The 18,019-nt window shown below is 34.1% G+C and overlaps 1 pseudogene; it reads right to left on the reverse strand.

The window, feature by feature from the left end:
* Positions 1 to 3,980: 3,980 nt before the first annotated feature.
* On the reverse strand, positions 3,981 to 9,961 carry LOC108465049 (uncharacterized; annotated as a pseudogene).
* Positions 9,962 to 18,019: the final 8,058 nt, after the last annotated feature.

An 18,019-nucleotide genomic window follows, 5' to 3' on the forward strand; every position in this document is an offset into this window, starting at 1 on the left:
GGGGGGGTGTGAAATCAAAAATTCATTCATGAATTCGGAAATTTTTTATAATTATATGAAAATGTGGTTAAGGTGTTAGAAATTAGAGATGATTAGATTGTAATTGCCGATTATAAGTTGATTATAAGGTATTATTTTAGTTTGAAGTGAAAATGTTTTGTAAATTGGTTATGGACATTCGGTTAAGGGAGAGTATTTGTGTTTGAAATCAAATTTGTTTGTTTATTCATAAATAAGTATTTTAGTTTGACTCTCAGAAGTTTTAAGTAATTTAAGTATGCCTTAAATTATAAATAGTTAATGTTATTTGCATGAATGCTTACAACCTGAATATAGAGGTTGAAGGGAAGAAATATGAATGAAATTGAATATGTCGTGGAATATTTATATATATATATATGCTTACTTATCTTAAGAATCCAGATTCTGTTATGTTTGTATACATATATCCGAACGTATTAAAATGGTATTTATGCATATGAAGAGGCCGAATGGTCATTAGAAATCAAGATTGGATAGTGAGTTAGACATGTGATCTTTGTGTTCGATTATTGAATGGAAAACTAAAGGGATGAGGTTGCATGTTGAGCTTGTATTCGAATAATACAAATGAATTGCTAATGTGAGATGTTATGTGTTAATATGTGAATTAAGTGATAATTGATAATCAACTAAGTAGCTACATTGCATTTAGATATATATTATAGTAGTGATTTTGGATTTGATTCTTATTGTGAATTAGTAGTTGATATGGAGATTAGACCGAATGAAATTTAAAATGTTAAAGAAATTATTTTGCTAAGTGCTAACCTTGTTTTATATTAGCCGAATGTGTATATGTATTAGAGGTGATCATGGTCGGGTCAAGTCGGGTTCGAAGGCCCAAGTAAAATTTTAGGTCTGTCTACTAGGCAGTTCTGCCCTACCAAATATGGGCCTAAAATTTTACCCAAGCCCGCCCGAAATAAAATTACTAAGCTTGAGCTCAGCCCTACCAACCCATATTAATTTTTTTTCTTATTTTATTAAATAAAAAATTTAAAAATATAATAAATCAAATATATTTAAAACATAAAATAAATATTAAAACAAATAAAAATAATACTAAAACAATTCTTAAAACAATACACAAATTAACAATATAATAAAAATAGTTATATTAAAATTTAAAATAATTAAAAATAAAAACAAAAATATATTAATATATAATTTGGTGGAATAATGAGTCAGCCAAAAACTTCTTACTCGAGGTCTGCCCGCTTTTTAAACAGCCTCGTTTTTCCCAAGCCCATTTTTCTGCCTATATTTTTACCCAAACCTCCCATTTTTTAGGCGGGCCTTGGTAGCCGAGCCGCCCAACCCATGATCAGCTCTAATATGTATACCATGAAGTGGTTTAGCTTAAAGTAAATTAATGTTCTTGGAAGGTGATTTTCCGTGGATGGTTTAAGAAATGAATCTAATTTTGTTATGTATGTGATGACATTGCCGAATGTAAATTGAGTTGTTAAATTGGTTGATTTAGTTCACGAGCTCAAGGAATCAATCTTGTATAGCGGGAAGGCGAATATAATTGAATAGCCGTTTTGTAATTGTTCAACAAGATCCGAGGTAAGTTCTTAAGTGTTTGAACTTTACTTTAGTATGCTTAAAGATTATATAAACTTAGTAGCGAGAAGGATGAATTTATATAGTTTAAGTGCCGAACTAGTCTTGTGATTTGAGTTTCTGCAGATTGTAACTTTGAAAATACACCAAAAATTGTAGAAGGCGAGTTAGAAGTTGAATAAAATATGAAAATGAAGCTTATTGAGTCTAGTGTCTTATAAAAGAAACTGTAAGCAAAGGAATTTCCTATAAAGGTATATTTAAAGTTTTGTGAGACAAGTGTCGAATTGACTCAAAATTCTGTTTTGTTTTTGAAAAATCATTATAATTTGTACAAAAATGGTTATAAGATAAGATTTATATTCTTAGACTCCTTAATGAGTCTAGTTTCAAATGAAATCAAATAGAACACATTATGAATTCGTACAATGAAAAATTTGATTCATAGTGAGGAGTGGTCATTTAGTCAAACAAAGGAAACAGGGAGACTTTAAGAAAAATCGGTATTGATTGGCCAAACCAAAAATTCGAAAATTTTATGGATGGAAGATATATGAGTCTATATTCATAGAAAATTAACGGAAAGTGATTTGGAGTCTTGTAGCTCCAGTTATAAATAATTTAGTGACCATTGCTCGGAAAAACATTTCGTAGTGAATATGCGATTTTGTTGTAAACATGGATAAAACTTGTTTTAGTTGCTCATAAGCTATTGATTAAACCCATACTTGAATTCTAAATCGTGATATTGTAAAATGATATATGAGTGTTAAATGGATCTTTGATATTAAAATTTGTGAAATTGTAAGTTATGAGTATTCGAATATGAAATGATAGTATGGCGTGAAATTGAATTATTCATTGGAAAATGATTGATGTAGATTCGCCAAGACCAAGTCTGTACATGATAGTATATGTGATAAGGCCTAATGGCCGATGTGATGAATGTGAAAGTGTATATATATGTGATAAGGCCTAATGGCCGATGTGATGAATGTGAAAGTGTATATATATGTGATAAGGCCTAATGGTAGATGTAATGAATGTGAAAGTGTATATATATGTGATAAGGCCTAATGGCCGATGTGATGAATGTGAAAGTGTATATATGTGATAAGGCCGAATGGCCAATGTGATGAATGTGAAAGTGTATATATGTGATAGGTAGAGTGGCCAACGTGATGGATGTGAAAGTGTATAAATGTGATAAGTCCCGAAGGGCATTTGTGTCGAGACTATATCCGGGTTAAAACCCCGCAGCTTTATGCGAGAATATTATCATCGATTAATGTCCGTGAGGCTTCGTGCTCGTACTATATCCGAGCTCTAAAGACCCGATGACTACGTGTGGAGATTTTGTCCGTAAGCCCGAACTAAAGGTTTTCTTGAAGATTCAAGTAAAGCGTAAGATTATACGACTTCACAAAGTAACAATTGGTAATAAATACGCTCAATGCGTTAAGTTGGTCGGTATGTATTTTGAGATTATATTTAAGTTTGATTTAGACTAAATCACAAGGTCGTTATGTGATGCACATGTGAGTAAAGCAATAAGACCGTTTCTATGATTATTGTGCATTTGGTCAATGTGGAAAGTCGTAAAAAAATATGTAATGTACCTATGATCATAAGAGGTCACTATCAAGTGAGAATTTATCGCCTATTATATATGATGGGATGTGCATATTCGGTAAAGGGATGGTATGCTAGAAGGAAGAGTGAAATAAAAATACGAACAACTATGTTATAATTTGATTGTTATCTGTTGACACCGCTTAAAACTTACTAAGCATTGTAATGCTTACTCCGTACTTTGTTTCCTCTGCTTTATAGATCTCATTTGGAAGCTACTGTGCTCTGGGGATCGTCAAGAACTAGTCACACTATCACTATCCACTGCTTGATCTTGCTACGCTTTTGGATTATCTTATGGCATGTATAGAATAGACTAATAGTGAGAGGATATTTTGGTTAATGTATATAAGCCATGCGAAAATGGCATCTTTTGAATGTGTACTTATAGAAGTTTAAATTGTATCCCTGACTGTCTTTAGTACTTATCTAAAGGAATGTTCAAAAAAAAAAAAAAATTTTACTGTTCTGATATGAGTTTCAAGTCTGGTAATGCCCCTTTATCTATTCCGGCGACGGTTACGGGATTGGGGCGTTACATGCAAGAATTAGAATTTGTTTCGACAAAAGTACCATTTAGAATTATACTTTTGAATCATCTTTTGCATCAAGTGAATTATATGCCCATTTACATGCAGAATTTACAGTATTTACATGCATCAACAACATTAATGATATACCTCATTACATGTAGAATTTACAGTATTTAAGCTCCTTAGAATTATACTTTTGAATCATCCTTTGCATCAAGTGAATTATATGCCCATTTAGATTTTAATGCCAGAAAATGAAACAATGTACCATTTAGAATTATACTTTTGAATCATCTTTTGCATCAAGTGAATTATATGAATTATGATTACCACATCCACAATGTTTGGAATGGAAACGGATTCTAAACATATCAATGTTGGATATGATTAGATGATACCTTCTCCAGAAAGCAAAGTGCAGATAGACCAGCCGTTTGATTGAAAGAGATGTCCACCGGTATGTCATTCACAGTGCATTTCACTATTTTAACCTGAAATCAAATTCTAAAATAACCGAAATGAGCTCAAGATGATTTTAAGGTATATTTGCTACTTACGTACATATACTAATATGCAATAAATACCATTTAACTGCACGGGAACAATGACAAAGATGCAGCTGAAAATTTAATATCAGTATAATAGCACAAACAGAAGTTGTTGCCAAGTGCCCAACAACATATGACTTATATGGATTAACTCTACCTCTTAATAGCATATAATTTTTAGTTAACTTCAATTTCGAATTTAATTTATGGATTAACTCTACCTCTTAATAAGGAAAAATTTTCTGAGATTGTGTTAGCAATAATTATATTACTGCTGCAGTCAGCAAGTCAGATATTTTTTAAAAAATATAACAGTTTAATGATTTTTCTTCCTTTTTCCTGGAAAATTCAGGAACAAGCAGCATTAAAAGAAAATAAATATTAATTAGTTGTTGTTGCAGCTTTCTTAGATACAAAAGAGGGTTTAATTGAAAAACTTTTCTTTTTTTTGGAAATATTTATGAAAAATATTTTAGAATTTTATCAAATAATATTTAAAATCATAAAACAAACTAAAGTTAATCAAAATAATACCTAAAATTAATATAAACTATATGATTAAAACAAGAGTGTTAAAATCATGATAATATAACCAATTTATTGTAAATTACTTTGATATCAAAGTAATTTACTCAGATAGTGATTATGGTAGACTTGGATGATCGCAAAAGCACTTTTAGATATTTATTCCATATTGGCTTTGCAACATTTTCAAGGTTATCAAAGGAAAAACAAACAATAGCACTCTCAACATTTAAAGTAGAATATATAGGTGCTTGTCAAACAATTTGGTTAAAGAATATTTTGAATGAATTATCTCTTACACAAAAAGATTCAATTACAATTTATGTTGACAACAAATCTACATTATCTCTTACAAAGAATCTAGTGTTTTACAGCCGAAACAAGCATATTAATATAAAATAACATTTTATTTGGGAAAAGGAGAAGAATAAAAACGTTCAGCTAGTCAATTGCAAGACGAAAGATTAATTAACAGATATTTTTACAAATTCACTGAAGACAAACATATTCCACAAACTTAAAAGAAAAACATATAATGAAAAAGCTGGATTTGAGGGGAAGTGTTAAAAGTCAAATCCACTTCAAGGTCGGCTAATCATAGAGATAAGTTGATAAGTTGGCTTGCTAGGTGGAAAGTTATAAATGGTTTTAAATTGACAATGCATGGATAGAAACAATGTGGCAAGAACCTAAGCACGGTGGTGGCTTGCTGAAAGTATGGCAGCAAGGTTAAGCCTCTAAGTCGTTTTATATAGCCTATATACATACACGTTTAGATGTGTAGTATGTATAAGTGAGCAAAGAAAAAAGAAGTATAAGTGAGAAATAGACGTTGAGTGTTGAGAAGCATAAGAAATATTAGGCGTGAGAGTGAAAACTAGCAGCAGCTAGGAATTGTGAAAACACAAAATATCAGTTTTGGATTAAATAGCGATGTGAAGAGCAACAAGAACGGAAAAAGATACTTACCTTTTTCTGCATATACTCTATTTCAGCAAACAACAGCTCATTCTGGTAGAGTTTAAAGGGGAATAAATTAAAGGAGAAGGAAAATTTGTCAGTAGCAATAATAATAATTATTAATCATCTTAAAGGGATTCTTTTTAATTACATAAATTATTATGAGATACCTTTTTGGAACGGATTCTGCTAATTCCTTTTTCTAAACGACTCTCCAAGCTCTTAAGCTCTTTCATAGGCAATCCCCCTACGGACTCCCTCAGCATGTGCCTGCAAACATATATATATATATATATATGCATATAGCTCTGTCAAACAACAAGGGTTTTGAAATAAAATTATATATGATGAAAATGAATTAAAGCCATGAGGAAGTAACCTGTTTGTATTCTGCAAATTCGGATTTGATTTGGAGTTTCTCAGCTTCTTGCTGATAGAACTGAGATTTACATCCGCATGGCATTACCAAAGAAATTTTATTAAGTAAACCAAGGAGTTAACAAAACCAGGTAGTAAAAAGCTAGTCAAGCAAAGAACTATTTATATTAAAGGTTCACAGCTTCTCTAGAGAAATGTTAAAATTAAGGACTTATTTGAATGCAAATTGAAATTAAAGGGACTCGCTAAAAGAAAACAATGAAGATTAAGTGAGTTAATACCTGAGCATTAACTTCAGCAACTGACCCAGTATTGGAGGAATCAGAAGCCTTTTTGTACCTCTCAATTGTTGCTTTAACACTGCAAAAACATTGTGTTAAATATTTGAAAAATGTATATACATATATATATATAACTCATGCAAAAGTACACATATATATATTTTCAAAAAAGTTTCCTGAATAATATATTTTCAGTAAAAATTTTTAAGTTAAGAAAAAAATTATTAGTTATTCTGCTACACTGGAAAAAGCAGTTTCACTCACAGCACTAAACAAGGTTCATTACGCCCTTTAACAAGACACTCTTTGTCATACTTCTCTTTCTTCTTAGAAGGCCATAAGGATTTCACAAAATTAATCCCAGCATGAGTACTCTTGATTTCACAATATGGAGAATCAGTCTCAATCATCATTCTTTCAACAGGTATGCCCCTCACAACATCAAGATTTTCAGCCATCTTCAGAGAGCATCCATTTACTCCTGTAAAATAACCAAAGCTAAAAGACTCGCTAGGTTTACAGGAGCCCAATATATCTATAGCAATGAATGACTTCAAACAAGAAGGAAATATCATTTCAATCAACTTGTTTGACTGAGTGAAGAAATGTAAGTGTGCTCAAAGCTATCGCCTGAATAAAAAGACAATAGTTGGAAGATACAAGGTAGCCAGCAGATGCCATATCACTGCATGCATAGCAACAAGACCTGTTTGGTGAAGATGGCGTGTATAAGTTGCATTCTCACCTATATACATGTTATGAAATGAGAGAAGCTTATCACGGTCTTCAGCACTACCGGTAAATGAATGAGTAACCCCACCAGTGAACCTTTCAAAGTGAAAAAAAAAAACAAAAAAAAAACAGCAGACTTCAGCATTTACATGTTAACTATAAACCAATTAACTAATATTCTTTTCATATTCAAGAACAAAGATGGTTTACAGTGCTAGCAGGCACAAAAATGAAAAGATTTTCACTAGTGTAGGAAAGATTCAGAAATCTAACTTGTTAATATTTCATTCCATAATTTCACAGAAATCTTCTGCAGCTGCACGCATATGCAGAAACATGGGCAGCTTTGTGGCATATGCTAATTCAAACTGCTTCTCAAAATACCTAGTTTTGGCAAAGAAAAGTTAGAAATGTTTAATTATACAAAAGAAAACAAACAAATATAAAATAAGAGAAGGAGCATAATCCTTTCTCGTGGCAACCACTTACTTCTTTTGAACTTCTGGTGGGCAAAAGTGAAGCCTGTCATAATCCAATCCACATTCACCAATTGCAACCACCTAAGTTAAGGCAAAATTCATAGTATCTAACTATAGTAAGACTAAGATTACAATCCTGATAAAATTTAGATATGCAATAGGTTACTAGATCTTTTTGGACCTATATAAACTGATTAAAAGAACACTACTTTATCCTAGCAATTAATAACATAAATTACGTTATTATTTTTCCTCCAACAGAAATCCTACATACATGCTAGGGAAACAATTAAATGAACGAGAAGGTATGAAGAAAGTACATATGAAAAGAAAGAAGGGAAAACAGAGCACTAGTATGTTCTAAGATCTTTCAATTGTCTAAACAACAATTCTGCACAGAAAGCAGCTAACAGATGAAATTCAAACATCTGAATGTATAAATTTCCAAAAGTGTTCACATCTCACATCAACAGGCCAGAATGAGAATGCAAAATCTAAAATGTCGCTAAATTTAAAGTTCAATGACCAATAAGGAAAACACACCTTCCCTTTTTGAATTCCCTCCTTAGCCAATGCCAAAAGAGCTTGAAAATGTTTTTTAGGATCCCCACTCCCTTCAAACTCCTAAATAAAATATATGAAGCCATGTTGACAACTTTTGCTGACAAACCACACAGTTAAACATGTAATCCAAAAACAAAAGGACCAAAGACAACGTTTCTAGAAATAAGACTAACCTTGCATCTAGTTGGGTGCACTCCAACTGTGCAGAAAAGCCTCCCTGTAATGAATATCAAACCTTCGACAATGAGCAAAACACATTCTAAAGCAAAATAAAAGGCAGACATGGCAACAAATAAAGCACTATAAATAGACCATCAGTTTCTGCAATAGCAAGAGCTTCCTTTGACTCCTCAAGGGAACCACCCGTAACCTGCACAACAAATCTATTACCATGAATTATACATTTCCATCAACATAAAAAATTGAAACTCATCATTCTTTTGTACAAGTCGAAATTATTTCCAGCCGCTTCAGAGAAAATACTTTCATTCAGGGTTCAGAAAATTAAAATACCATCTCAATAATTTCATAAAGAAATGAACTCAAATTTATTAAGAGTCCACGAGCTCACTAAAACTCTAAGCTTCCAATGGAACTGAACTATTACAATAATTCAATAACCAAACATAGTAAAATGCAAAGAGAATATGAAAGATGGGGTAACTGACGATAATTCGATCGACGCCAGCGTTCCAAGCTCGACTCAGAACAGTAGCAATATCAGAAACGTGATGTTGCTTGCCGTTATAAATGTCTTTAAACATGCCATCTGTGTGCGAATAAAGGATAATCCAAGTGGAGAATAAGAAGCACAGATTGAGAAAGAAAGATGAATTGAAGACAAAGATCGGAATAGAGCATGACCTATTCGATGAAATGTGTGAAAGAGTTACCTGTGAAGTTGACGGCGATATCTGTGTATTTTGGGACAGAAAAATTGAAACGGATACCTGTGAAGATGTTCCTACAAGGGCATTTGACAGAGCAATCTTTTATGAAGGCACCAATTTCAGAGGCTAGTTTATTATGCTTCAATGTGGAAAACTTTGGAATTGAATTTCCCTAGGTGTAACGTTCACATAAAAGTCTTCACTCCTAAAAAGGCATTTGAAAAAGCAAACAATTTCTAGAATTTGTCCAGTTATACAAGGAACACCAACACACAGAAATGAGACCATTTTACAACCCAGGGCTAAAAATTTGAAGGAAAATTAAGTTTACCTCAATCCCATAGTAACCTTTGATTAGCCTCTGAAAGTAAGCAATAATATTTTGTCGATTTTGTTCAGAAACCAAAGAAGGTTGAATGATACAAAGTATCTCCTGCGTTCTTTGCTCAGACAACAGCCACCGCCGCGGGATTTCATGGCACTACCACCCCTATCACCACCTCTTCCACCACCTCCTCTTCCTCTCCCTCTTCCACCATCACCTCTGCCCCTAAACCCACCACCACCACGGCCTGAAACATGATTAAACCATTAGGAATGCCATAACGAGAGTCTGTAACTAAAAATGATAGGAAACGTAAGAGATGTTGTTACTTACCTCTTGGAGGTCTCATCAGTGCGAGAGTTTGAAGTAGTGAAAGTGAAGAATCAGAAACTAAGTGAAAACAGAGAGTGTGAGGCGATAAAAATGTGTTGAGGCAAATGCTAGGGTTTTGGTGAAAAATGTAAATGGAAAACGACCCGTTTAAGTTAAATTTCCAATTAAATTTATAAATACTTAACGTAAATTTACTTAAACTTAATGATATTATTTTAATTTTTTTATAAATATATACATGTTATTTTCATTTGATATTTATTAATTTTTAAATATAAACAAGTTAAATATTTTTAATTATTATTATTTTTCTATTAGTCATTGAATTATATGTAAATTGTGGATTTAGTCATTTTACTTTAATTTTGTTATTTTTAGTCATTGTAATTTTGAAAATTTGAAATTGTAGTATTAATTAAATGGTAGCTATTAAACTCATTAAGTTTTGCTATTTCTAAAATCTAATGTAACAAACATATTATTCACAAAAAGCCAGTTACGGATTTAATGGTTGTCATTTGTGTCAAAATTAAAATTTCAAAAGTCGAAAAATATAGGGACCAAAAATGATCTAATTGGATAACATGAGCTCAACCTACAACTTTACGCACAATATCAAGACTAATAGCAGAATTTAACCAAATATATATAATTGCTATCATTTGAGTGATCATTACTAAAATTTTAAATTTTGAAAAGTACAAAAGATAAATTTGATCGATTTGAAAAATACAGGACTAAAACTAATCAAATTAAGTGTAGATGAATTAATTTGAATTGAAATTATTTTAATATATCAAAATATTTTAGATTAAATCTTAAACCATTTAATATATATATAAAGTATATCTATTATCTCTTAAATAATTTAAACTATAATCATAAGTTTAATATATTCAAATTAAGATTATCTCTTTTATAATTACATAAGAAATCATTTAATATATAAATTAAAAATACTAATCAATCTAAACCCTAAACCTTTTAACCCCTATCCCATAAACACTAAACTCTAAACCCTTAACCCTTAACCCCAAACCCTTACACCTTAAACTCCAACCCTAACCCCTAAACCCTAAATCATAATCCCTAAACCCATAATTCATCATAAACCTTCAAACACTAGTTAACTCCTAAACCTTAAACCCTAAACCATATATCTTAAACCATAGTTAACTCATAAACCTTAAACCCTAAACTATATATCTTAAACCATAAACCATAAACTATAATGATAATTAATTCGATATTTTAAATTCAATACTATCTCTTTTATGATTATATAAGAAAATATTAAATATATTGTATAACCATAAATTTTAATAATTATTGTTTTAAGGGTTATAGATTAGTGTTTATGATTTTTTTGGGGTTTAGGGGTTATATGACTTTTAGCGCCATTTTGCCAAAAGCGCCGCTAATGCTCTGGTTTTTACCGGCGTTTTGCCAAAAGCGCCGCTAATTCTCTGGTTTTTAGCGGCGTTTTGCCAAAAGCGCCACTAATGCTCTGGTTTTTAGCGGTGTTTTGCCAAAAGCGCCGCTAATGCTCTGGTTTTTAGCGGCGTTTTGCCAAAAGCGCCGCTAATGCTCTGTTTTTTAGTGGCGTTTTGCCAGAAGCGCCACTAATGCTCTGTTTTTCGTAAAAAACGCCGCTATTGCTCTATTTTTAGTGGCGTTTTTGGTAAAACGCCGCTATTGCTATGAGTTTTACAATTTTTGCGTTTTTTGATAAAACGCCGCTAAAAACGCCGCTAAAGCTCTATTTTCCTGTAGTGATTTCAAGACCGGTTAAGAACTTTCGAAGCCATATTGCTTCTTTCGTTACCTTAAAAGTAGCCACATACTCGGCCTCCATAGTGGAGTTAACAGTGCAAGTTTATTTTACAGTTCTCTATACTATGGCTCCACAACCTATGACGAACACATTTCTTGATGTCGATTTCCTCGAATCTTTACAGGCTTAGAGTCTGAGTCTGTGTATCCAATAGGAGTAAGGTCTTTTTCCAGAATACATAAGCATATAATCCCTAGTTCTTTTAAGATACCTTAATATATGCTTTACAGTTTGCCAATGCCTGAGAACAGGATTCGTCTGATATCGACTAACCATTCTTATTGCGAAAAAAATATCTGGACGTGTTCAAAGCATCACATACATAAGGCTTCCAACTGCTGAAGCATATGGAACCTTACTCATATGCTCTTTTTCTTCCGCTGTCTTAGGAAAATCATCTAAAGAAAGATAAAACCCTAATGCAGTCGGCTGAGCGCCTGGCTTCGTATCGATCATTAAAATATGTTTTAGTACCTTATTGATGTATGAAGCTTATGATAAAGCTATCGTTTTATTCTTTCGATCCCTAAGGATTCGAATTCCAAGGATATAACTAGCTTCACCCAAGTCCTTCATGCTAAACTATTAAGCTAACCATGGTTTAACCAATGACAATTCTCCTACATCATTTTTGATAATTAGAATATCATTGACATACAAAATGAGGAAGATCACCTTTTTGTCCCTTATACACTTATAAACACAAGGTTCATCAGTGTTTTGATCAAACATAAAAGTCTTGATCGTTTGATCAAATATTTTATTCCATGAGTGGGATGCCTACTTAAGTCCATAAATGGATCTTAGCAGTTTGCAAACTTTCTGCTCTTTTCCTTTGACTCAAGAATGTTGTCTTGACATCCATTTGGTAGATCTTGTAATCGAGAGTAGTGACAATGGATAAGAGAATGCGGATAAACTTAAGCATGGCTATTAGAGAGAAGGTCTCATCGTAATCAATGCCTAAGTTCCCACACCGTATTGGATTTTATAGAATCCATCTAAGCACCCATGGCCTATTTCCAGAGCTTGGAATCAACATCCTGCATAGCCTCTTCATAAGTAAGTGGATCATCTTCATCATGATTAGCATCTGAATTATAAATACTACCATCATAGATGAAGAAGTTCGATTTCTTAGAATATGCTATTGATTGTTAACAGGTCTTTATGCAACTTTCTCGACAATTGGACTTGGTGGTTGTTCTTCAACTCCCAAAAGTTCCTCGAGTACCACTTTACTTTGAGGCTTAAATTTATCCATTAGTTTTCCTCAAGGAAAGTAGCAAGAGTAAAAATTTTAATCATATTATCTTTCGTATTGTAGAATAATCCACCATTTGATCCTTTCGGATATCCTACAAACATGCACAATTCTGTTCGTGCATCCAACTTCTTTGCATCCTTATCTAGAATGTGTGTTGGACAGTCTCATATCCTAAAGTGATATAGAGTGGGCTTGTTGCTATGCCACAGTTCATAAGTTGTCTGGTAATTAAACTTGGTTGACACATTATTCAGAATATAGTATGTAACACCCCTTACTCGTGTTCGACACCAGGACAGGATAAGTGGCATTACCGGACTTAAACGCAAGAAAACATATAAAACCGAGCCATAAAATTTTGTTCAAATTAGATTCATTCATACATATGAAAATTGTCCCTTATATTGGCCTACGAGGCCCAAAACATGCCTCAGGAGTAGTTCGTGTAACACTCCAAACCCGGCCTAGACATTATGGCTGAATCTACGATGTCACAATGAAGTGAGTTATGGAAAACATCGTTCTATTCAAATAAAAGTTCGTACAATATAAAACCCTTGTAGTGATCTTTTATTAAAAATTCTAAGTATCATGGTTGTTGATAAAAACTCAAATTGTTTAGACAAATGTTAAGCATATTGAATTGTTATTAGTTTTGAAAATGTTCTTTCTTGCGGAATCTAGAGAAGCATGTTTGTGTATTCGTGATGTTTTGAAAACATATATCCTTTTCGAGTCCTAAAGCTAGCAGATATAATCACACAATTGGAAATCCCAAAATTTAAAAATAAAACTTTAATAGGCCTTATTACATAACCAAAAAACCAAATGAATTAACTCAAAGGATAAAACCGAGACAGTAATCAAAATTGATTGTGTGGCCCCTATCGAGTCCCTCGCAGCACCGACCCATCTAAGGATTACCTGCACAAGAAAGCAGAGGGGTGAGTTTATGAAAATTCAGTGTGTAATCCCTTTTTACTAATCAAACAATCCATAGGCAAAATAGTTTGGGCCTAAGCCCGATTTAGTAACAGTCCAGTATTAGTGTGGGCAGTAGCCCACTACAATAACAGTATTAGTGTGGGCCTTAACCCATTACAGTAAGAATAGAAAAAATGCAACAAAAATCCTACCTATCCATCCTTTACACTCCACTCCGTCCAGCTTTACACTAAAATATAACACCGGTTGCGGCACTGTTCAATAATTGCAGCAAAGCTGCCAGTACAGTACACTTCCTCCAATATATATATCAAACCCACCCCCATGCAACATGTCATGTCATAATATATAAATGTATACAAAATGTCATGCTCGAGTACAGTCAAATATAGCATAGGGGTATATCAGTCATTTTACCTCTAGGGGTATAACGGTCATTTCATCAGTATAGGGTCTAAGTGTACTTACATACCCATCAGTAGGCTTACAGTCGTTGTCTTGGGCAACCCGTGCGACCTTAACAAAACAAATAGTGGAAATGGGCCCAAAGCCCATAACACAGCCCATGTGGGCCCACACGCCTGTGTGGCCTATTAAGCTCCATAATAACCTTGGTTGTGTGAACTACACAGCCTGGCCCATTATACTTCACACATTCGCGTGGTTTACCCGTGTGGGGCCCACAAGCCAGTGGGGCCCACACGACCCATTTCGGCCCAACGTGGCCCAAAACGACCTAAGACCATGAAATCGCTCGTGAAGGTCTCTATAATCACATGCTCGTACTTATGCGTTTAGATGACCACACGAGCGAGCGCACACCCGCGGGGCATCGATAGTAACAATTTTTCGGCTTTTTTCGTTTTATGGTTGAAGTAGTGTGATTACTCACCTGTTGTGAAACGTATGTCTAGCCCTAGAGTTTCCCCAAACCTACATTCAGTCATGATAATCTGTTAGTCGATTAATACTAGGGTAATCAACCTTCTTTGTTCCTAACTTCAAATAACATCCGATACTTGCCTTGATCGTAAGAGTGATTAGCCCTACTAGAACCGTTGGCAAAGGTTGATAAAGAACTCCTTGGTGAAATCTGCACAATAAGTGGTTTTATTACTCATGTTTACCTATACGCATGAGTCGAGTCAACGCATACCAATCCTATAGAAAACGCAACCCAAAAATAGAGAAAAGGGCATTCGGCCAATACTAAAGAATCCAAGCCACAATACCACAGTTAAATCCAATAACAACGAATAACATTACCTTTGATCGAGAAACAAGCAAAAGGTTCTGATTGTTTTTGAAACACTTGCGCACTCCTTCACTCCACGAGAAGTATTAACCCTAAAGAACACCAGTATCAAATAGAGAAAGAGACGAGATTTGGCATTTAGAGAAAATAAGAGAAAAGCCAAAGGAGTAGAAACAACCAAGGACTTACCAGACAATATTCAGCCAAACACCATAGAAAAGGGAGAGAGTTGAGAGATCTGAGAATAGAAAAGAGAAGGAGAAGAGACTAGGTATTCGGTCTAAGGTAAAAGAGAAAGTAAATGCTGAAAGCTGACTGAGAGAGAGGAAGAAAGGAGGTTCGAAAAAGGTAAGGAAATAAAAGAAGGGAGGAGAGGAAGAAGGACAAAGTCAGTCAAGCAAAGCACAATGTTGGAGAACCACCCAAAATAGTCCAATACGAGAATACCCAAAAGTCACAAGTAGCATTCGGCTACCAACAAACAGCAAAATCGAAGGATGAAAAGAGACAAAAAGGAGGTAGAACTATCGAATTCGAGAGCACAAAATAAAAGCAATTTCGACACCAAGTGGTCTAACCATCCTATGACTGAATGACTTAGGAGAATCCTAATTCGGCACCACCACTACCTCAACTTCCTATTTCCTCGATTTTCTCCTAATTTCCCTCTTCACCACTCTCAAACCGATCCCCCTCTATCTAAATCCCCAAATCTCCTCATAAAATCCCTCCAACCTTTCCACTACTCAGTCTTTTACTGAAACACAACTTCTTGCCGTCCAGCTCAGCAAAAAATCAATCTCTTTGCGCATGCAAGAATTTGAACTCAGGTCTCCTAGCCAAAGTAACACGCCACTATCCCCTGAACCAGCAAGCTTTTTATGATACATCCTTATTATATTTATTTAAGAACCCAAGCAAAAAGCAAAATTTTTGCACAAGCCAAAGCTTGAACTCAGGACTTCTCCAATACTCCTTAGGACCCTTAACCATTGAAGCAAACATGTATTTATGTATCACAACACACAAACAAATTAATAAATATTTGGGGCGTTACAGTTTGGGACTAATCCGAGAACTTTAGAAAAACTTTAGGAAAAATTAAAAAAATTTTCATGAAATAGGGTTACATGCCAGTGTGGGTAGGCTGTGTGGTCACCACAAGCCCATGTGGCTTGGGATACGCCTGTGTCCTCAGCCCGTGTAACTCTCTATTTATGACATCATCAACACAATTAGGCTCACACGGTCAAGTCACACTCCTGTGTGCTTAGGCCATTTGGTGAATTAAATTCCAAAAATCAAGTGTAGACTTCACATGGCCCGGACACACGCCCATGTCCTGAGGCCATGTCTTTCACACGGCTAAGACATATGGCCGTGTCTCTGCCTGTGTGTTTACTACTGAGCATTCTATTTTGCATTTAATAGGGTGCAGGGGACACATGGCCAGAGCACACGCCCATAGGGTAGACCGTGTGTCACACACGGCCTAGACACACGCTCGTGTGGCTACCTGTGTAGGCAACTTTGAGGCTATATTCCAAGCCTTTAGTCACCCTTAATGACACATGCACACTTACACATTTATAATCGTGGCTCATGCAAGTCAACTTCTCATCAATTTATACTTGCTTAAGACTTCATATTTTATTTAGACCAAGTTTACCAAATTCACATGCAATATGAAATATCAATTTACTTCCATTTCATACATTCATGCCTAATGAATTTAACCACAACATGAGTGAACATAGCACATGCATGCATATATGAATAGGATTACATCCCCATAATTAATATGAGCCATATCTCATAGCCATATACAAAATGAATTATCAAATCATTATAAGCTAACACACTTGGCTAAACCAATATGACATATAACAAAAAGATCAAGTTCCTATACATGCCATACTCAAAATACTTAAATTCATTATATCCAAAAGATTAGTTTGATAGTGTAAATCGAGCTTCGACGTCCTTCGATCCCCAAGCTAGCTTGGTGATACTATAAAAAAAATGGAAAAGAAAAGGGAGTAAGCATAAAGCTTAGTAAGTTTGCATGTAAGTAATTAACAATATTAACCATGCATTACTATACACATAACACAATAATCTTTATCACAATGTCATCAAGTATCATAGGTACATTTTAAGTCATGCCATTTTACAAAATGTGCAATAAAACTCATGATCATAATTCATTCTTTCACTTCTTCCGAGGTTTCATTGATTCACAATCTCAATGTTTATGAGCTTTATGTATGTACCTGTACCCTTTCAACATGACCATACCTTGTCATCTCTTTGACCTGATCGTTGGGTTACCCTTTGAACCACTTGGAATACTAAAGGATACTCGGGAACTCTCATACACATGGTAGGATGCCAATGCCATATCCTGGATATGGTCTTACATGGGATCACATATCGATGCCGATGGCCCAGCTATGGTCTTACACAAAATTACATATCGATGCCAAAGCCATGTCCCAGAAATGGTCTTATATGGAATCACATATAACCTTAATGTCATGACATTTGCATCCTAACTATTCCTAAGGTTCAACTGGGGTTTCGAGATATCAGACTTCGTCAAATTGTCATCGAGTCATCATTAATTAACTCCATAGAGACAATTACACAATTCATGCAATATTAAAACATTAAATCATAATAATATAATGTTGCATTATTTACACACGAACTTACCTCGATACTCAAAATATGGCTATTATTCGATTTAGTCCACAACTTTGTTCTTTCCTCGGTTTAGGTCCAGACTCTATTTTTCTTGATCTATAATAAAAAATTTCACTTATTTAATTATCCTATTGCTCAAATCAATCCATATATCATACTTTTAAAAAATTACAAATTTGCCCCTAGGCTCGTAAAATGAAATGTGTTCATTTTCTTTGTTACCC

The sequence above is a fragment of the Gossypium arboreum genome, chromosome 12, assembly GCF_025698485.1.
Source record: "Gossypium arboreum isolate Shixiya-1 chromosome 12, ASM2569848v2, whole genome shotgun sequence".
Lineage (NCBI taxonomy): Eukaryota > Viridiplantae > Streptophyta > Magnoliopsida > Malvales > Malvaceae > Gossypium > Gossypium arboreum.